Source organism: Macaca thibetana, chromosome 11 (genome assembly GCF_024542745.1).
Source record: "Macaca thibetana thibetana isolate TM-01 chromosome 11, ASM2454274v1, whole genome shotgun sequence".
In the NCBI taxonomy this organism is placed as follows: Eukaryota; Metazoa; Chordata; class Mammalia; order Primates; family Cercopithecidae; genus Macaca; species Macaca thibetana.
This window is the reverse complement of record NC_065588.1, coordinates 96,039,356-96,061,654: the sequence shown is the minus strand read 5'-3', so window position 1 is coordinate 96,061,654 and position 22,299 is coordinate 96,039,356. Positions and strand designations below refer to the sequence as shown.

At 40.1% G+C, this 22,299-nt stretch overlaps 1 protein-coding gene and 1 long non-coding RNA gene across 10 annotated transcripts in view; both read left to right on the top strand.

Annotated features, from left to right (window-relative positions):
- ANKS1B (ankyrin repeat and sterile alpha motif domain containing 1B) overlaps positions 1 to 22,299 on the top strand; it is a 1,295,786-nt gene that overhangs the window by 265,139 nt on the left and 1,008,348 nt on the right. The window lies entirely within an intron of this gene.
- On the top strand, positions 4,217 to 21,111 carry LOC126931295 (uncharacterized). Its single transcript, XR_007717822.1, has 2 exons — positions 4,217 to 7,448; positions 15,851 to 21,111. It is a non-coding gene; the product is annotated as an uncharacterized LOC126931295 (long non-coding RNA).

The following is a 22,299-nucleotide window of genomic DNA, read 5'->3' as shown; positions in this document are numbered from 1 at the left end:
TTTGGCAGTGAAGCCATCTGGTCCAAGGCTTTTCTTTGTTGGGAGACTTTTTATTACAGATTCAATTTAATTACTTATTATTGGTCTGTTCAGGTTTTCTGTTTCTTCCTGATTTATTCTTGGTAGGTTGTATATGTCCAGGAATGTATCCACTTCCTCTGGGTTTTCCAGTTTATTTATGTATAGCTATTAATAATAGTCTCCAATGATATTTTGTATTTCTAAGGTATTGGTTTTGATGTTCCATTTCTTAATTTCTGATTTTATTTATTTGGGCTTCTCATTTTTTTCTTGGTTAGTCTACCTAGTGGTTTACCAATTTTATTTATCTTTTTGAAAAGCCAACTTTCCGTTTCATTGATCTTTTTTATTTTTGTAGTCTCTATTTCATTTATTTCTGATCTGATTTTTATTACTTCTGCTCTAATTTTTATTACTTCTTTCCTTCTGCTAACTTTGGTATTCGGCTTATTCTTTCTTTTCTAATTCCTTTACGTGCATCATCAGACTGATTATTTGAAATCTTTCTACTTTTCTTGATGTAGGTGTTTATTGCTATCAATTTCCATCTTAGAAGACTTTTTGAATAGTCCAACTGAGAGATTATAAGAGTAAAATAGTAATAAAAATAATATTGGAGATGTTAAGAGGCTATGATGTGAGAGAGGAAAAAGAGTAGATTGACCTTAATGCTTCTAGGCTGGGTGACTGAATGGTACCAGTAACCATAATAGAGAACACAGAAGGAGGATCACTGAGGTGTGGTGTGGGTCTGGAGGGATGCAGTTGATATATGTGGTCAACAGAGTCATTTAAAACTAGAGAAAGGCTTCGTTAAGATGATAACTGAGAGGAGATCACTGACTTGGGCAATTTGGAAACTGTCCAAATAATTCTTCAAATAAATCTACAAATAATTCTTCCTGTGTTTTCTTCTAGAAGTTTAATAGTTTGACTCATATTTTATGCTATGATTCATTCCAAATTATTTTGCATATGGTATAAGGAAAGGTTGAGTTTCATTTTTTCCTATATCCGTTGTCTAGAACCATTTTTTGAAAAAGACTCTAGTATCCTCCTTTCTCCAGAAAAACTGGTGAAGATAATTAAAACACACACATACACATACACACACACACGCGTGCATGCTGGTCACGGTGGTTCACACCTATAATCCTAGCACTTTGGGAGGCAGAGGCAGGTGGACCATTTGAGGTCAGAGTGTCCTTTGAGAGAATAATTTTGGTAAAGTTCACAGAAGGGGAACTTATATTATAGTGTACTAAGGAGTGACTTGGAGGTGAAAAAGTAAAGATAGCTGATACAGCACTTACTTTGTCAAAAAGTTTAATAGTGAAAGCAAGGAGAAAGATGAGTTGGTGGTTTGTGGAGGCATCAGGTTTGTGGGAAAGTTGGCTTAAGATTGGGAGAAATAGGGCTGGGCACAGTGGCTCATGCTTGTAATCCCAGCACTTAGGCCGCGGCGGGTGGATCACCTGAGGTCAGGTGTTTCAAACCAGCCTAACCAACACGATGAAACCCCATTTCAACTAAAAATACAAAAATTAGCCGGACGTGGTGGCACATGCCTGTAATCCCAGCTACTCGGGGGGCTGAGACAGGAGAGTTGCTTGAAGCCGGGAGGTGGAGATTGCAGTTGAGCTGAGATCATGCCTTTGCACTCCATCCTGGACAACAAGAGCAAAAAATGATGTGGGAGAAATGAGTATGTAGGTTTTCCAGTAGAGAGAAAAAAAGGAAGATGTTAAATCTATAGAACAAGGTATGGGAAGGAAGAAAGACAAGAATATGGGGATAGAATTAGTCATCTGTGACACAAGAGCAAGGAGTAAAGAGAGGTAAAGGTAGGTATAAGGCAGAGAGGAAAAAAGTTGAGAAATGTAATGCCTCACAGAATATTCATTCACTGTGAAATTGGAGGCAGAACCTCTGAGAGTGAGGAGTGATATTGAAATTAGGGCTTATCTTGGTGATTAAAGTTTGGAACAGCTATTGTGGGGAATGCAAAATGGAATCAACATGAATAAGCACAATTTTGCAAAGCTATATGGAAAGTCCATCAGCTAACCTTGTAATGGAGTCAAGGCTACTGACAACCTAATAGTTGGGGTACCGTAAATAGATGGTTGTTTAGATACAGGTATGAAGATGGGCAGGTTAGGTGGAAGAGAAGAAAAGGCTTTATGGAGATTGAAGAGTCTTAACCATGATAACACCCCAACTAGAAGAATAGAATTTAAAAATTCAATTTGATCTTGATAATTAATGTATTAACTGAAGTGGGTGAGTATTAGAATTATAACATCCTGGGTTTAAACCCTACTTGGTTACTTACTAGCTCTGAGACTTTGGATAATGCAATTATCCTATTTGTGCTTCAGTTTCATCATGTATTTTAAAAAGACAATGTAAAATGTTTTCTCTTACAGAGTCATTGTGATAATTAAATGGGTAATACATGTAAAGTTTGTAGCTCAGTGCCTAGAACATTGTAATTTCTCCTCAAATGTTAACTTTGTATGAGTCAACTCTTGCCATAGTGATGCTATAACAAACCTCCACCAAATTTATAGTCGCATCATGGCAAGCTTTTAATTTTCTCACTCATAAGTGTCTCTGCTTTATGCTGTAGTTCAGTTTCAGGCTTTGAGGTAAGTTCAAGTTTGCCCCTTATGCTTCATGCTTTGATCCAGCCTAACGAGGCATTGGTTGCCTGTGTTGTAATTGTATGTTGATTATAGGAGTTCAAGTGCAAGCTAAGCCAGGCAAACACAATTAAAATTCTGCAGACATCCTGCATGCTTATATTCCACTGGCCAAGGCAAGTCGCATGGCCAAGCATAAAGGCAGTGGGAGTGAAAGGTATACCTGACCCAAAGAGGAAAGGGAAGCAAACATTTGCTGAAAAAAAATCCTTTGTTAGCCATGGCATCTCAACATGCTCTTTTTTTTTTTTTTTTTTTTTTTTACGAGCAAGGAACAATAACACTCTTGTGAAATAGTACAATAATTAATTTTAAATCTAATTTTCACAAATCTGGCTTAAGATAAATGTTGGTCTTATAACTGAATGAAAATGATTGACAAAAGAACATTTTCACTTGATATCTAACATAATTTCAGAATCTCTGATACCCAATACGTTAATATAGATGAAGACAGCGTCTCTGTCTCTATCCTTCTGATCTTTCTCTACTATTAAACTATTTAATACATTCCTTCTATTGGCCTTTTTTTTAAAAAAATTAGAGATATAATTTACATACAATACAACTCATTCAGGATTCATTTGGATGAGTCTGAAAAATGTAATGTAACTAAAACCGTAATAAAGATATAAAATATTTTCATCATTCTTCCAAAGATCTCTCATGCCCGTTTGGTCAATTTCCATACAACAGTCCCACCCCGAGGCAACTACACATTTGTTTTCTAGCACTATAATTTTTTTTTTCTAGAATTTCATACAAATAGAATCATACAGTCTTTTGTGCCTGACTTCTTTCACTGATATTTTCATTCCTTTTATTGCTGAGTAGTATTTTATTGTAAGGCTATACTACAACATGTTTATCCATTTGCCTATTGATAGACTTTTGGGTTGTTTCCAGATTTTGGTTATAATTAATAAAGCTATGAATCTTTGCATGTAAGTCTTTGTGTTTTTATTTCTCCTGGGTAAACATGTAAGAATGAAATTACTGCACTGTATGTTATGTCTGTGTTTAACTTTTGGAGAAATTGCCAAACTGCTTTCCAAAGTGGCTGTACCATATTATGTTCCAATCAGTAATGTATAAGTATTACAGTTGCTCTGTACCCTTGCTATATATAAATCTTTTAAATTTTAGCCATTTTAACAGGTAAATAGTGCAATCCTATGCTTTTAATTTACATTTCCTTAAAGGCTACCAATATTATAGAACATCATTTATTTGTTTACTTGTGATTTTTCACATCTTCTTTGATGAAGTATCTGTTCAAACTTTTGCCCATTTTTAAATTGGATTGTCTATATTCTTATTATTCAGTTGAACAAATTCTTTATATATCTCAAAAACAAGTTCTTCATCAGATTTCTGATTTGTAAAGTTATTCTTATAGTCTTTTGCTTGCCTTTTAATTTTTCCAACACTATATTTTAAAGGACAAACTTTAAAATTTTTTGATGAAGCCCAGTTTTACAATTTTTATGTGTGTATGATTCATGTTTTTTGTGTCTTTGCTAAGATATCTTTGCCTATCCCCAAATTACAAATAATTCTTCCAATCTAGAAGTTTAATAGTTTGACTCATATTTTATGCTGTGATTCATTACAAATTATTTTGCGTATGGTATAAGGAAAGGTTGAGTTTCATTTTTCCCCATATCCACGGTCTAGAACCATTTTTTGAAAAAGACTCTAGTATCCTCATTGAATTACCTTGCCACTTTTGTTAATTGACTGGGAGGGACTTCTGGCATAACAGCATGAGAAGCTCAGCATACTCTTTTTCCAGAAAAACTGGTGAAGATAATTAAAACACACACACACACATACACACACACACTGGGCACGGTGGTCCATGCCTATAATCCCAGCACTTTGTGAGGCAGAGGCGAGTGGATCATTTGAGGTCAGGAGTTCGAGACCAGCCTGGCCAACATGGTGAAACCCCATCTCTACTAAAAATACAAAAATTAGCTGGGCATGGTGGCACACGCTTCTAATCCCAGCTACTTGGAAGGCTGAGGCAGCAGAATCACTTGAGCCTGGGAGGTGGAGGTTGCGGTGAGCCGAGAACGTGCCACTGCACTCCAGTCTGGGTGACAGAGTGAGACATTTTCTCAAAAGCAAACAAACATAAAACAAAATTAGCCAGGTGTGTGGTGGTGTGCACCTGTAATCCTAGCTATTTGGGAGGGAGGCTGAGGCAGGAGACTCACTTGAGCCTGGGAAGCGGAGGTTGCAGTGAGCTGAGATCATGCCATTGCCCTCCAGCCTGGGCAAAAAGAGTGAAACTCCATCTCAAAAACAAACAAAAGAAACAAAACAAAAACAAAAATACCCAACAACATACCATTTAATGTCTCTGGAAATAGTCTTAGGGACATTTAAATAATAAGTAGACGAAGAAACATTTATTCAAGAAAGTCTGTATTGTGGTAAGAACAGCAAGACTCTATGGGGGAACTGAGACTCATTCCCTCCTATCCCCTTTCCCAACTTAGTGAGATGGAAACTTTATTCCAAACTGGTGCAGCCCAAAATACAAGGCTCTCTCTATTCTCAGCTCCCAGACAGAAGGGTATCCTATGGTAGGATATCAGCTTTTCTCATCTTGCCACAGCTACCTATTGATGAGGCTAAGTTCTGAAGTAGAGTTCTCTTCTGCACAGCTCCCCACTCACAAGATGCAGGCTCTACCTTGGGTTTGGCACTGCTGAGGTACAGGGGTTCTGATTGTCCTTGCCTTAGTCTGTAAGGTGATGGTTGTACTCTGGATGAAACTAGCCCAAAAAGTTGGAGGCTACTGTTCATCTTCTACCTTCTCTGGCCCCCACTGAGCACTCAGCTCCTAAAGTGAGGGTGTCGTTTAGAGAGAGTGTGCCATTGTCTGCCACCCTAATTCCAGAGCCTTGACTCGACTCGACTTGACTTGAGATTTTGCCTAGAGGGAAAAGCAGAGACCCTTGGAAAGAGATAGCTTGTAGGAGCTCACCTGTGGTCAGAGCTCCTCAACAGAACAAATCTCAATGTAGGAACTACTCCTTCAAAGGAACTTGAATTTGATGGATTAGTCTATAGAACAATTTAAGCACCACAGTATTGTTGAAAGCAGTACATAAATCAGCTGGCACTTAGTATAGCTTAACAACTGGACATGGTCAGAGAAAATGACAAAAAGAGTCCTGTCAAAACCACTGTCATACTAGTGACTGTATGTGAGCATACATACACAAAGCTGCAACTCCTTGAAGAGCAACACCAAAGATTTAACACTGCAGGTGGAAAATAGTCATATTCGGGTCATATTCAGTTTACTGAAATCTGGTGATACAGTGACAAACTTACATGCAAAAAGGGAAAAATACTCATTACTTACAGAGAAGCAAAGATGAGGAGGACAGTGAACATTGCTAAAATAATCCAGCTAGTCATTAAACAAAAAACAAATAATAACAACAAGCTTAGAGCAGGGGTGGGTTTACCCAGAGTTGCCATGAGATATTACCTAAAATGTCCAGTTACCAACAAAAATTTACAAGACATGAAAAGAAACAAGAAAATATGACCCATGCTCTTTAAGTACAGTAGGCAGACAGTGGTCAGAAGTCAGACTAGCAGACAATGACTAGAAAGTAGCCATTATAGATATGTTCAAAGAACTAAAAGAAGCTATGATTAAATACAGGAAGATAGGACAACAATTTTGCATCAAATAGAGAATATCAATAGAGAGAAATGATTTAAAAAATCAAATAGAAATTCTGGAGTTCAAAAGTACAACTACTGAAATGAAAAGTTCCCTCTAATAACCTCAACTATCCAATTTAAACTACCAGAAGAAAAAAATGGCGAACTTCAAGACTTCATTATTTACAAACTACTTCATTACTTCAAAACTTCATTACTTACAGAGAAAAAAAGATGAGGGTGACAGTGGACCCAGAAAGACAATGGACTGTCTTTAAGGTGCCAAAAAATGGCTGTTGATCTAGAATTTTATACTTGGAAAAACCATCTTTCAAGTAGAAAGACGAATAAAAACTTCCTATAAAATGTGAGAAATTCATGCATATTTTCATGGCAGAAACGTTCACATTCTAATACACAGAACTGTGAATATGTTGCTTTATACAGGCGTATCTTGGAGGTACTGCAGTTTCAGTTGTAGACGACTGTAATAAAGTGAATACTGCAATAGAGCAATTCACATGAATTTTTTGATTGCCAAGTGCATATAAAACTTGTATTTACACTATGTTGTAGTCCACTAAATGTGTTCTCATTGTTCAGCTCCCACTTATTAGTGAAAACATGCAGTGTTTGGTTTTCTCTTCCCGTGTTAGTCTTCTGTTTCTGTCAGTTAGTTAGTTAGGATGACTTCCAGCTTAATCCAAGTCCCTGCAAAGGACACGGTCTCATTTCTTTTTATGGCTGCAGAGTATTCGATCGTGTATATGTACCACATTTTCTTTATCCAGTCTATCATTGATGAGCATTTGGGTTGGTTCCATGTCTTTGCTATTGTACATAGTGCTGCAGTGATAATACGTGTGCATGTATCTTTATAATGGAACAATTCTTTTGATATATACCCAGTAACGGGATTGCTGGGTCAAATGATATTTCTGATTCAAGAAATGTAGCAGGATGAGCCGCAGACAAAACCCCTCAGAGTTGTAGAAGGAAGGGTTTTATTCAGCTGGGAGCATCGGCAAGGTACGGTGTTAAAATCCGAGCTCCCCGAGTGCACAATCTCTGTCCTTTTTAAGGGCTCACAGCACTAAAGATTTCACATGAAAGGGTCATGATTGATTGAGCAATCTAGGGCATACGTGACAGGGGTTTCATGCACTGGTAGAGTGAAACAGAACAGAGCAGGGAGTTTCACAGTGTTTTTCTATACAATGTTTGTAATCCATGGATAACATTGGTTTCTAAGTCATGAGTTGATTTTTAACTACCAGGTTTAGGCCAGGCAGGCCCAGTCCCGGTTTTGGGTCTGGTTTTGGGTCTGGTGCCGGGCGTCAGGCTGCCTGCCTTTGGTTTCACTTCCTTGTTTTTTTTGTAGAACAGGTACTGAGTAGAACACAATATAAAACAATGTGAGAAGGTCTTTCTCTTCCCTCATTTCCCCCCTTTGAGACTTTCACTCATTTTATTAATGGGAGTTCTCACTTTCATTTTCACTGTTTATGTCTTCCTGTGCAATAGATTGATAGTGATTCATACAGTATGCTTGTGCTGAAGCATTCTGGTGAACTAAGGTAGCAATGAAGCTTTTTATCATTTGGAGAAGTACACGTAGAAAACAAGGGGGCAGTAAGCAGGTTCTTATTACTATTATTACTTCTATTATAAGAGTTTTAAATCCTCCTGTTGCTGGGAACCAATTTCTTAACATGGCTCCTGGATTAAATCCGTGCCACACTTGCACAGGTACATGTGCCAGTTTTGTTATATCTTTAACTATATCTTCAACTACTTGCCTCTGATCATGTATGTGTAGACAACAATTAGTAAGGTTAAATTTTCTACAAACTCCTCCTTCAGCTGCTAGCAAGTAGTCAAGAGCTAGTATATTTTGATAGCATTTCTCATCTGAGTCTCTTGCTGGGGAAGAACAGTCAAGGCTTGACCAGTTTTATTAGTCATAATTTCTGAAACAGCTTGTAACCGTATGATTCAGTTGAGCATGTAGATGGGGGTCCCATATCCTCATGAGCTATCTTGTGCCTAAGTGGCCGGTCCATAGTATTGTATGATTCTTTCAGGGGGCCATTCATCATCTTTCCAATCACCTATGGCTATGCTTCGTTTTTCACGGGAAGCGTAGTCTGGGAAGCCTAGGAGTTTGCCTGTTTTTATGGGCAGTAAGAAGAAAGATGGTTTAATGGTGCCAGTTTCACAGCTCCCTGTCTACTGATCCAGCAGCTTAGTTTAAGCTCTGTGTCCACATATCCAGTATAATCCGGTGGGGGCAGTCTAGTCCTGGTGGAATTCTGAGTGGGCCTAAACAGTCTGCAACTTTGGACATTTACTGAATGGATTTCTTTCTGTGTAATTGGAACTCCACTATTAACTGTTTTTGTGGTTCTGTTATACAGCTTTTGCCTAAGACAACTAAGCCGTCCTACACCCTACAGGATGAGTGAATCTTTTTCCTTCTCTAGCTATGCAATACTGTTTAATAATTGAGACCTTTAGAACCTAAAAATTGTCAGCGTAGTTCTTTTGGGCCAGGAATTTATTAGGAACTGGGTCTGTAGGAACTAACTCTCGGGCTTCCTATCGCCATTAATCTCCTGTATGGTTCCTCCACAAACATAACATGAAGTGACTTTTAGAGACTGGGCTACATTAGTTCAGCTAATTGCAAAAACAAATTTTTAGTTTTTCCTGGAATCTCAGGTACTGGCACGTTTAGTTCGTCATAGAAAGTCTGAAATACTGGTTCTCCAGAACCAGTATCTTGTTTTCTTAGAGGGGGTACGCCTAATTTTAAACAATACCATAGGAAGGACTTGTATCTATTTTAATCCTGTTTCCTGACATACTTTCCTTAAAGTACTGACATACTTTCCTTAAATAAAAATAACTTCTCCTTTTATTAGGATGCTTACGCTAGGATCTAGTCTTTTCCTATCAATGCCTAATGATACGTATTTTCTTTTATTCTATTTTGGGTCTGAGGGGTTGTGATTACTAATTCTAAAGGGTTGCAGATCCTACTCATGCAGTAGGGGCTGACTTTTCTTTTTCAGAGCCAAACAGGATTTTTTTATCTTCTTTCTAAGTAGCCTAAATGACACAAGACCAGTATTGACACATCTTACATTAATATGATTCTTGACAGATATACTTATTTTCTGCTGTGTAACTTTTTTTTTCTAATCTAGAGAACTGCATCTTATTCCTTGCTGCTTACTATTAATAGCAGCACAAGCATCAAATTTTAAGGTTACATTTTTGGGGACCTCTCTTTCTTCTGTTCTAGCTATTACCTTATTAGTGTCACCTAGAAAAGGACCAGTCCGTAGTATTACTTCAAAGACTGTGATCATGGGGGGTTCAGAGGGGTCATGGCACACATTGGGCTGGCCACTTCTGGATTACATACTTTGTACTGAGTGTTATTATACGAACAGGTTCCTTTTAGAATTCCTAGGCATTCATAATAACTATAAAACCAAAAGGTTGTCTTAACTTGTTTTCCTACCTCAGTGACCTGATGTATGCACTGAAGGCAGTCCTCTGTGTGGGAAGAAGCAGTGGAAGCTTTTACGACACAAGTCCATGTTATAAGGAAAATAAATCCTACGATGATTCTCCTCATGCTTTGGCTGTGTGTAGACCAGTCACCTTCCAGGTGTGACTGGAGCAGGGCTTGTCATTTTCCTCAGGGTCACTTTGCAGAGATTGTCTAGGCTTAGTTTGGCCTCTTAGGTCTCAGCTGCTGCAGGCTTCACGCGGCTGTGGTGAATCCAGGCTGGGATTATTTCCACCTTTACAGCTGTGGGAGTGGTCAGGATGACAGTCTGGGGTCCTCTTCACTGTGGCCGCAAAGGAGCCACGTTCTAGTCCTTGATCCACACACAGTTACCTGGAGAAAAAGAATGAACTGGGGAGAATAAGCTGACTGGGCCCCTCTCATTTACTTAAGTTGAGATTGTCTGGGTAATTTTCCTTAAGGCCTGTAGCTGCTGTTGTAATTCAATCTCACTTAACTCTTGGGGAGTACCTGGAACTCCTCACAGTATAGGAGGCCTATGATACAGAATTTCATAGGGGGAGTATCTTGTTTTCTTAGAGGGGGTACACCTAATTTTAAATAATACCATAGGAAAGACTTGTATCTATTTTAATCCTGTCTCCTGACATACTTTCCTTAAACTATTTTTGATAGTTGGATACATTTGCTCCACCTTTCCGGAACTCTGAGGTCGGTAAGCGGCATGTAACTTCCATGTGATTCCTAATACCTTTGCCATCTTCTGTACCAAGTCAGCCACAAATGCCAGCCTATTATCTGAGCCGATTCGTAGAGGCGGTCCAAACCTAGTGATGAGATCTCGAAGAAGCACACGGGTTACTTCACGAGCTTTTTCAGTTTGTGTTGGATAAGTCTCCACCTACCTAGAGTAAGTACACACTAGAACCAGTAAATACTTGTTACTTCTGCATTTAGGCATCTCTGTGAATCTACTTGAAGATCTTTAAAAGGAGTCGCTCCATAGGCTTGTATACCAGAAGGCACAGAGGGGCCTTGCTTTGCATCGTGCTGTCGACAGGTAACGCATCGCTGCACTACTGTTTTAGAAAGAGCTGGCAAGTGTGAGTTGTAGAAATACTGGCCTAACAGCTTTTCAAGTGATTCTTGGCCTAAATGGGTAGTTTCATGTACAGCCAGCACAACTGCGGCTCCTAGCAGCTGTGGCACAGTTATTCTTCCATCTGGTAACTTTATCTATCCTTCCTTTATTGTTTGTCCTCCTTCTGCCTGAAGAAAATCTTTTTCCTCTTTAGAATAAGTAGGCACCAGATCAAGTGTTTGAGGGATTAGTGGGGCTGTGCCTGATAAGGAGTAGATGCTGCTTTTCGTGCCTCTGTGTCTGCTCGGGAGTTTACTTGGCTCACCGATGTGGAAACTTGCTGGTGTCCTCAGCAATGCATGACTGCCACCTTTTGGGGTTTCCACACTGCTTCTAATAATTGTAGAATTTCTTGTTGATATTTTATGTCCTTTCCTCCAGAATTTAACAGGCCTTTTTCTTTATATAATACTCCATGTACTTGAAGGGTTAGAAAGGCATATCGAGAATCAGTATAGATGCTTATAGTCTTACTTTCACCAAGTTCCAGAGCCTGAGTTAAAGCAATGGGTTCTGCTTTTTGGGCCGAAGTGCCCTGGGGCAATGGCTTAGCTTCAATAACATCATCTAAGGTTACTACTGCATATCCTGCACACCTTTCTCCTTGTGAGTTGATGAAGCTGCTCCCGTCTGCGTATAATTCTCAGTCTACCGATGCCCATGACTGGTCTTGAAGATTGGGTCTGCTAGAATAGACTGAGTCTAACACCTCTACACAGTTATGTTCAACAGGGCTGTCGGATACTGGGAGCAAGGTGGCAGGATTTAAAGTGTTACAGACTTCAATGGTTATGTGGGGGTTTTCATATAACAAGCCTTGCTACTTGTTAATCTAGCATTTGTTAGCCAACAGTGTCCTTTGGTACTCATCAGAGTTACTACCGCATGGGGGGCTTTTGTATTTAGGTTTTGTCCAAGGGTTAGCTTATCCGCTTCTTGTGCTAATAAGGCCACTGCCGCCAAGGCTCTTAGACATGGAGGCCAGCCTTTAGAAACTTCATCTAGTTGTTTTGAGAGGTAGGCCACTGGTCTTGGCCAGGGTCCTACAGTTTGAGTTAAACCTCCTACTGCCATTTTTTCTTTTTCTGACACATAGAGCATGAAGGGCTTTGTCAAATCTGGTAATCCTAGAGCTGGGGTTGACATAAGTTTTTCTTTTAACTTATAAAAGGCTTGCTGCTGTGGAGGTCCTCATTCAAAGGGCTCTTGGTTGCCCCTCTTTGTAACCCCGTACAATGATTTGGCTAGCACCACAAAGTTTGGAATCTATAATCTGCAAAACCTCACAGCTCCTAAAATTTCTCTTACTTGCCTCCTGGTTTTAGGTTCCGGTAGGCTGCAGATGACCTGCTTTCTTTTTGACCCTAGGCTGTGCTCCGCTTTTCAAATAGTGAATCCTAGGTAGCATACCTGCTATCTGCTGATCTGAGCTTTCTTCTTGGACACCTTATACTTACAGTCCTCCAGGTGCCGAAGCAGGGCATCCATCCTTTTTGCACACCCGACTGCCGTAGAGTGTCCTAGCAGAAGATCGTCCACGTACTGGAGCAAGACACAGCCTAGGTCTTTAGTAGGAAACTTCTGGAGGTCTTGAGCCAACACCTCCCCGAAGATGGTGAGGGAATTTTTGAACCTTTGGGGAAGCCGAGTCTAAGTACTGAGTGGTGACACCTGACCCTGGATCTTCCTACTGAAAGGCAAACAGCTTTTGGCTCTCAGGAGCTAGTCTGATGCTAAAGAAGGCATCTTTCAAGTCCAGGCAGGTAAACCAGCCATCCTCAGCCAGCAGCAATCTTAACAGTGTGTAAGGGTTAGGAACTTTGGGTGCAGAGTCATTGTAGCTTGGTTTACCAAGCGTAAGTCCTGAATGGGTCGATAGTCTTTGGTCCCTGGTTTAGGGGCAGGTGGGAGGGGCATGTTCCATGGAGACTGGCAAGGAACTATAATTCTGAAGGCTTTTAAGTGTCTAAGATGAGTCTGTATTCCTTTAAGGGCTTCCTTGGGAACTGGATACTGCTTTTGTCAGATTGACTGGGCCTCAGGCTTAACTTCTATGAGTATAGGGGCTTGATTGATTGCCAGCCCCAGAGGATTGTCCTTTGCCCATACTCAGGGCCATCGCCTAGCTAGAATTGGTTTTATTTCTTGACCTGGTTCAGTTAGAAAAAGTCTCTACTCTTCTTCCTGGGGGACTGTAAGGGCTATGATGGCTCCTATTTCCAGTAACTTCAGCTGTAAAGAGCCCTGTTTTGTAAAGGAAATGGTGGCTCTCAGCTTGCTAAGCAAGTCTCTTCCTAACAAAGGCAAGGGGCAGTCAGGAATATACAGAAATTGATGAGTCACTTTATGTCCTCCTACCGAGCAGGTCTGCGGTAGGCAAAAAGCCTGCTTGGCGGAGACTCCTGTTACTCCAATTATATCAATGGTCTTTTTAGATAAGGGGGCCACCAGGGTGGTTACTACTGAGTGTTAGGCTCTGGTATCGACCAGAAACTTAATGTCCTTGCCCCCTGTTGTCATCCTGACCATGGGCTTCTTGGGGGCGTTTGAGCCTGGTCCCCTTCAGTCTAGTAGTCTTTCAGCCAGATTGAACAAAGTCGTTTCATCTTTGTCTGAGGCCTTTTGTTCTGTATCACCTTGCTTTTCCTTTAGTTGGGGACATTTATTTTACTAATGTCCTATTTATTTACAGTAGACACATTGGTTACACTGCAGACATGAGTGATTGGACAGGGCATTCCTCACAGAACCTCCCTTTCCCTGCCCTTTCAGGGGGATTCCTCTAATTGCCGCAGCCAGCAAATCAGTGTTTCGCCTGGCCTGGTGTTCACCTTCCTTACAGCTTTCTCGGCGGCTTGTTGCATCTTTATTTACAAATACTTGATTAGCTATGTCCAGTAACTGCGAGGTATTCATTCCTGCAAACCCAGCCTGTTTTTGCAGTTTTCTCCAGATATCTTCCACGCTCTGACTAACTAAGGCCATGTTAATCATACGCTGATTTTCAGGACTATCTGGATCGAAAGGAGTGTACGTGCGATAGACCTCACACAGTCTTTCATAGAGCTGGGCTGGGCTTTCCTCCTTTCCTTGGATGACTTCAGACACTTTATTTACATTAGTGGCCTTTTGAGCCCCTGTTTTTCAGACCTTCAATTAGTGCCTCTCGGTACCGTCTTAGCCTATCCATATCTGGTCCTTCATTTGGATCCTATTGAGGGTCTGTTCCTGACAGCTGAATTCTTATGTATTCCTGGGGATTTTGGTAATCAGCTGGGACGTGCTCCTCTAGCCATTTAGTTGCCACCTGGAGCACCCTTCACCTTTCATCTGTGTTAAAGAGATACATGAGTAACTGGTGGCAATCAGCTTAAGTAGGATTATGAGTCTGCATAATTGTTTGGAGCAAGTCAATTAGAACTTGAGGCTTTTCAGTGTAAGATGGAGTGTTATTTTTCCAATTGAGGAGGTCAGCAGAGGTGAAAGGATGATACATAAAGGCACACCTTTCCACCTTGTGTCCGTCCTCATCTATCCCAGCATATCGCTCTCTCTCGGGGCATTTGGATTCCAGTCTTGGGCTGCAAGCGAGCTGCCAAGGGAGGAGTTTTTCCTGCAGCTTCACTTCCTTTCTTGTCTACTCTGGGTGGCCTAGGGGCTGTGGGCTCAGGAGAAGGGGGCCTCTCTGCTTGATAAGGGGTGGGGGACACTGTTGGTGCTATCTCCTGCCATGAGTCCTCGGGCTCTGGGTCAGACAGAACTTTAGGTGCCGGCTTCCCTCGGCCAGTGGAGCGAGAACCTTCCTTAACTAACTGTCCCTTTGCTACTAGTACTGCTGCTGCCTGTCCCCTTAACCACTGCAGGGTATCTAAAACTTGCTGTAAACAGGAATCTATATATGGGAATTGATCTGGGTGTCCTGGCTTGCCAGTTACTTTGTGCCATACCTTTGAAACTAGAGACCTATCTAGGCTTCCTTCTGATGGCCAACCTACATCTAATGCTGGCCAGTCTATTTCATACAAAGTTCTAAGTTTTCCTGGAGTCATAGTGACTCCATAGTCTCTATTGAATCCTTTCTTGAAATTCTTTAACATAGTTCCTAATGGGGTGGGCTTACTTTGCGCCTGACCCATGTTTTCTCAAGACAAAATACCATGCTTACATCACACACTCACCATAAAACAAAGAACGGGTAAAGAGGGCACACACACGCTTTTATCACTTATACCAAACCAAAATCAGAATACCAGGAAATTCAAGCCAAGATAAAACCAAAACCAAAGTATTCAGCAATTCAAGTCAAGTCAAAACCAGAACAAAAGTGCCGATACAGGCACACTGTGGGTGATCAGGCCACGCTTCCACTCAAATGGAGTGGGCAAGTTTCAAAGACTAGTCTTACCAAGTTTCAGACGTCCGGACTCTAAGTGCCTGTTCCTTTCCCGGTGTTCAGCCACTGTATTAATCCTCCGCAGGGGCCTGCTACCTGCTGCTCTGGCGAGGCGTTCCACCGGGACAATTGCCTACCCAGGAGTGCTCTTTGGATTGCGTCACTCAGGCTGGCCAGAGTCCCCCGGAGGGATGCTCCACAGGGCAGGCCTAAGCCGCCTAAGCGGCTGCCTCGGCCATCCATCAGTCACCTTGCTTCCCGGTCAGGGAACCAAGAAATGCAGCAGGATGAGCCGCAGACAAAACCCCTCAGAGTTGTAGAAGGAAGGGTTTTATTCAGCTGGGAGCATCGGCAAGGTACGGTCTTAAAATCCGAGCTCCCCGAGTGCACAATCTCTGTCCTTTTTAAGGGCTCACAGCACTAAAGATTTCACATGAAAGGGTCGTGATTGATTGAGCAATCTAGGGGATACGTGACAGGGGTTTCATGCACTGGTAGAGTGAAACAGAACAGAGCAGGGAGTTTCACAGTGTTTTTCTGTACAATCTCTGGAATCTATGGATAACATTGGTTACTAAGTCATGAGTTGATTTTTAACTACTAGGTTTAGGCCAGGCAGGCCTAGGCCTGGTTTCAGGTCTGGTTTTGGGTCTGGTGCTTGGCGCCTGGCTGCCTGCCTTTGGTTTCACTTCCTTGTTTTTTTTTGTAGAACAGGTACTGAGTATAACACAATATAAAACAATGTGAGAAGGACTCTCTCTTCCCTCATTACCACCCATGAAAACAACATTAGTCTCCTTGTACACCTCCAGTCAGAGCTCGTGGGTAACTAGGTGCATTGTCAATGAGCAATAATAATTTGAAAGGAATCTTTATAAGTAGTAGGTCTCAACAGTGGGCTTAAAATGGTCAGTAAACTGTGCTGTAAACAAATGTACTGTCATCCGGGCTTTATTATAATTTTATTATAGAGCACAGGCAGAGTACATTTAACATCATTCTTAAAAGCCCTGGTGTTTTCAGAATGGCAAATGAGCATTGGCTTCAACTTAAAGTTACCAGCTGCATTACAACCTAACAAAACGGTGAGCCTGTTCTTTGAAGCTTTGAAGCCAGACATTGACTTATCCTCTCTGGTTATTAGAGTCCTAGATGGAATCTTCTTCCAATAGAAGGCTGTTTCATCTACACTGAGAATCTGTTGTTTAATGTAGTCACCTTTATCAATTTAGCTGGATCTTCTGGATAACTTGCTACAGCTTCTCCATCAGCACTTGCTGCTTCTCCTTGTGCTTTTATGTCATGGAAATGACTTCTTTCCTTAAACCTCATGAACCCCTGCTAGCTTCAAAATTTTCTTCTGCAGTTTCTTTGCCTCTTTCAGCCTTCATAGAATTGAAGAGAGTTAGGGCCTTGTTCTGGATTAGCATTTGGCTTAAGTAAATGTTGTGACTGGTTTGATCTTTCCACAGCACTCAAACTTCTGCCATATCAGCAATCAGGTTGTTTACCTTTCTTACCATTTGTGTGTCCACTGAAGTAGCACTTTTAATTTCCTTCAAGAACTTTTCCTTTGCATTCACAACTTGAAATGTATTTCTTACATAATACATTTACTAACTGTTTAGTACATGAGGCCTAGGTTTTGGCCTGTCTCAGCTTTTGACATACCTACCTCACCAAGCTTAATCATTTGTAGCTTTTTTTTTTTTTTTTTTTTTTTTTTTTTTAGATGGACTCGTGCTCTGTTGCCTAGTCTGGAGTTCAGTGGTGCAATCTCTGCTCATTGCAACCCCTGCCTCCCAGGTTCAAGCTATTCTCCTGCCTTAGCCTCTTGAGTAGCTGGGATTACAGGAGCCTGCCACCGTGCCCAGCTAAATTTTTTTTTTTTTTGTATTTTTAATAGAGATGGGATTTCACCACATTGGCCAGGCTGGTCTCGAACTCCTGAGCTCAGGTGATCTGTCTGCCTCGGCATCCCAAAGTGCTGGGATTACAGGCATGAACCACTGCACTGGGCCTGTAGCTTTTGATTTAAAATGAGATGTATGACTCTTCTTTTCCCTGGAACACTAGAAGTAATTATAGGGTTATTTATCAGTCTAATTTCAATATTATTGTGTCTCAGGAATGAGGAGGCCCAAGGAGAAAGAACAAGACAGGGCAAAGGCTGGTTGGTGGAGCAGTCAGAGCACACACAACATTTATTGATTAAGTTTACCATCCTATATGATAGTAGATCATGGTGCCTCAAGTGATAACAGTAGTAACATCAAAGGTCACTGATCACAGATCACCACACAAAATATAATAATAATAAAAAACTTGAAATATTGTGAGAATTATCAAAATATGACACCATGACATGAGGTGAGCACATGCTGTTGGAAAAATGGTGCTAGTAGGCTTGCTCCATGCAGGGTTGTGACAAAACTTCAATCTGTAAAAAGGCAGTATCTGCAAAGAGCAATAAAGCAAAGCACAGTAAAATGAGGTATGCCTGCATAGCAAAAAGTTCTTCACAGGTGATTAAAGTAGTGTTCTTGAGATGAGATTATCCTGGATTACTTCTGTGGGTCCAGATAAATCACAAGGGTTCTTATGAGAAGAAAGAATGAGGGGTAGGGTCATAAAAAGCAATGCCATGACAGAAGCAGAGGGTGAGAAAGAGATGTGATGACAGAAGTAGAGATCCAAGTGATGTAGCCATGAGCCATGGAGTACGGGCAGCCTTTTGAAGCTGGAAAAGGCAAGGAATAGATCCTTCCCTAAAGTATCCATCAGGAATGAACATTATGACACTTTAATTTTAGTGGTGTAGTACTCACAAATGTCAGTACATTTCAAAATCTATTTGAGACTTCTAACCTCCAGAAGAGTAAGATAAATTTGCATTGTTTCAAGCCACTAAGTTAGTGGGAATTTATTGCAGCAGCAGTAGGATGCTAACATAGATTCGGAAGTGAGGTTATGCTCTAACAAATACCTAAAAATGTGATTGTGGCTTCCAGTGGGAAGAGGCTGGAAGAATGTTGAGGAGCATGATAGAAAAGCCTAGATTTCTGTGAACAGACTGCTAGTGGAAATATAGATATTAAGGACTCTGCCAGTAAGGGCTCAGAAGGAAGTGAGGAATATAATAGAGAAAAATTAATTTGTCTTAGAGAATATTAAAATTATTATAAATATAGAAATAGGAATATTAAAGGAACTCCTCATGATGGCCCAGATGGAATTAAGGGTTTTTTGTTATTTGGTGGCAGAAGATTCAGCAGAATTTTGTTCTACAGTCATGTGGGAAATAGCATTTCTAAGCCGTGAACGTGAAGATTTAGCCAAGGAGATTTGCTTGGAAATCCAAGCACACTCTTGAAAATGTGGCTTGGTTTCTTGTTTCTTATAGTAAAATGTGAGAGGAAAGAAATAGATTAAGGGAAGAACTGTTAAACAAAAAGGAACTAGGACTTGATAATTTAGGAAATTCTCAGTCTATTCAGCTTTCAAAAACTGTTAAAGTTAGAAGATTTGATTACAAGAAAGTATGCTCTGGAGAGAATGCCAAAGGTTGGCTGAGCAGCCTTTTGCTCATGCCTTGGAACAGTTTTAGATAAAGGTCACTATTTTAATCACAGAAAAAAGTATTTGAAAAGATTAAGTATATGACTCATGGATCCCCTCACAGATCTCAACAGGAGCCAGGAATAAAGATGGGATTATCCTGCATATATTTGTGGAAGAGCCTGTTGTTTGATGGATTTACTCCCTGTAACGTATGTGGGAGACCCACAAAGTTTTTGAGAATGTTGTATCAGCAGAAACACTGACAGCTTGGACTGAAAGAGACAGAGAAAGAACAAAATGATAAAGGTTGTTTCACTTCCGAAATTCTCCAGTTAGAAAACAGGCTAATAAAATAACTCAGGTTTAGAAACATTGCCCTTCATGATAAAAGGATAACTCTGAGGTCATGGCAGAGCCATGGGCCCAGAGGATGGAGCCTCCAGCCACAGAGGATTATTCCTGGGTTTTGAAACATGATAGAATTTTCTCAGTTGGATTGCAAAATGTCATGGGAATAGTGACCCCTTTTTCCCTTCTGTTTTCTCCCATTTGAATGAGAATGTCTATATTGGTTATCTATGCCTGTGCCACCATTGTACTTTTTGAGCTGATAACTTATTTTCTAGTTTCACAGATCCACAGATGGAGAGGTATTTTGCTCCAGGATGGATTATATCCAGAACCTCACCTATAGATTCTTTAGATGATAAGGTTTGGGACTTTTGAGCTGATGAGATTTAGATGGTATTTTGTATTTGAATGTATGCTGTAAGGGGTTGAGACTATTGGGGCCCTTGCCCTCTTCTCGTCTGACTCTGACCCTTTTTTCCTTCTTATAAGGACTCTTCTGATTACATTGGGTCTATCCAGATAACCCATAATAATCTGTCACTCTCAGGAACCTTAATTTAATTGTAGCTTCATAGGTCCTTTTGTGATGTGTGGTTATGGTAAAATATTCACAGGTTCTGGTTATTAGGATGTAGCCATCCTGAGAGGGCTATTATTCAGCCTATCACAAACCCCAAATGAAACAACTTATTTTGTCTGCATCCCCAAGGTCTTGAATTTTATATCGAGGAAACCAAGACATACTTTTCAAGTAAAGATAAAAATAATATGTTGTTCCCCTCTGTGTGTCCATGCATTCTCATCATTCAGCTCCCACTTGTAAGTCAGAACATGCAATGTTTGGTTTTCTGTTCCTGCATTAGTTTTCTAAGGATAATGGGCTCCAGCTCCATCCATGTCCCTGTAAAGCACATGATCTCATTCTTTTTTATGGTTGGATAGTATTCCATGGTATATAGGTAGCATATTTTCTTTATCCAGTCTATCATTGATGGGTATTTAGGTTGATTCCATGTCTCTGCTTTTGTGAATAGTGCTGTAATGAACATATGTGTGCATGTCTTTATAACAGAATGATTTATATTCCATTGGGTATATACCCAGTAAGGGGATTACTGGGTTGAATGGTCTATTTCTGTCTTTAGATCTTTGAGGAATTGCCACACTGTCTTCCACAGTGGTTGAACTTATTTTACATTCCCACCAACCATGTATACATGTTCCTTTTTCTCTGCAACCTTGACAGCATCTATGTTTTTTTTTTTTTATATTATCCATTCTGACTGGTGTGAGATGGTATCTCATTGTGGTTTTGATTTGCATTTCTCTAATCATTGATATTGAGCTTGTTTTCATATGCTTGTTGGCCACATGTATATCTTCTTTAGGAAAGTGTTCATGTTCTTTGCCCACTTTTAAATGTGGTTGCTTGCTCTTTTTTTGTCATTTTGTTTAAGTCATAGAGGGAAACAACACACACTGGGACCTATCAGAGGGTGGAGGGTAGAAGGATGGAAAGGATCAGGAAAAATAACTAATGAGTACTAGGCTTAGTACCTGGGTGACAAAATAATCTGTACAACAAACCCACATCACACAAATTTATCTATATAACAAACTTGCACATGAACCATGAACTTAAAATAAAAGTTAAAAAAGTTAAAACTATGATGTGCAGTACAAACTAAAAAAAAAAAAGATAAAAGTAATAACATTAGCACGATGCATTCCAGTTTATAAGGTGATTTTATCAGAATGAAAAGTAATAACATTAGCACCATGCATTCCAGTTTATAAGGTGATTTTATTCTAATGATGTTAGTTTTGTTCTTAGTTGACCTCTTTTTGATTTATTATAGATACAAATCCAATCAGAGCTGGAAAAGTGGAATAAGGAAGTTGGATAGATTCTGTTGGACTGGTCTTTGTCTGCGAGAGTTGAGAGAGAGGGTCTTTGTTGATTCCTGGGTTTCTCAGCCTGGGTGATAGGAGGAGTTGGGAGGTTATTAAAAAAAGGAATTAACACAAAGCAACTGAATTATAATGGAAAGAGTTGAGGGAAAATGATTAATCAATTAAACTCAAGTATATGGGCTTTTGTTAATTACAGTGCTCCCCTGAGGGATACAGTTATGAGTGGCATTTATCTTAGGTTGTTTTGGGTCTGTATAGGTCTAAAGGAACATATGTAAATAAATGGAAATGCAAACAGGAACTCTGGGAAGGAATTCTTACTTGCATTGTATTTTCAGCTGTTCATAGATATTGACTAAAAAGGACCAGAGATATATTCTTCTCTGTCATGAAGGCAGGATATGAAAGGAGGTCTATAAATAAGGAAAGGGATTTTTGCTACTATAGGTATTATAAAGAAAAAACCACCTTGACTCTCAGTCCTTCATTTTATGACGTCTTACCTAATTCATTTCCCCACAAAACACACATAACACATATTCACAATACGTAGACTTGAGATCTCAGTGAAGTCTTGGTTGGGATTCACCCCGTCTTAATCTATCTCTTTTGTCCCATAAAGTATAGGTTACTCAAGCAGACTCAGAACACCAACAGCTATTTCTTTAATTATCCTTGGAGGCATGGACCCTAAAGCTGTGGTTTTACCAAAGAATTATCTGTATCTTGATGGTATCACTTTCAGTTTTATTTCAGTTAGTGAGCTGCAAATAAATATCCCATTATTGACCAGGATTAATGGTTTCAAGACAAGAGGAAGTCTAATGAAATGACAGTCTTATCTTCTTTATGGTACAGATGTTTTCCCATTGTGGCAATGACTCAGATTCCTGTTGGATCAAGTTTAACAGTCATTTCTAAAGTGGCATGAGCTGGAAAACTAGATCTCAGTAAAATCAGCTTTAGAAAGTAAATACTA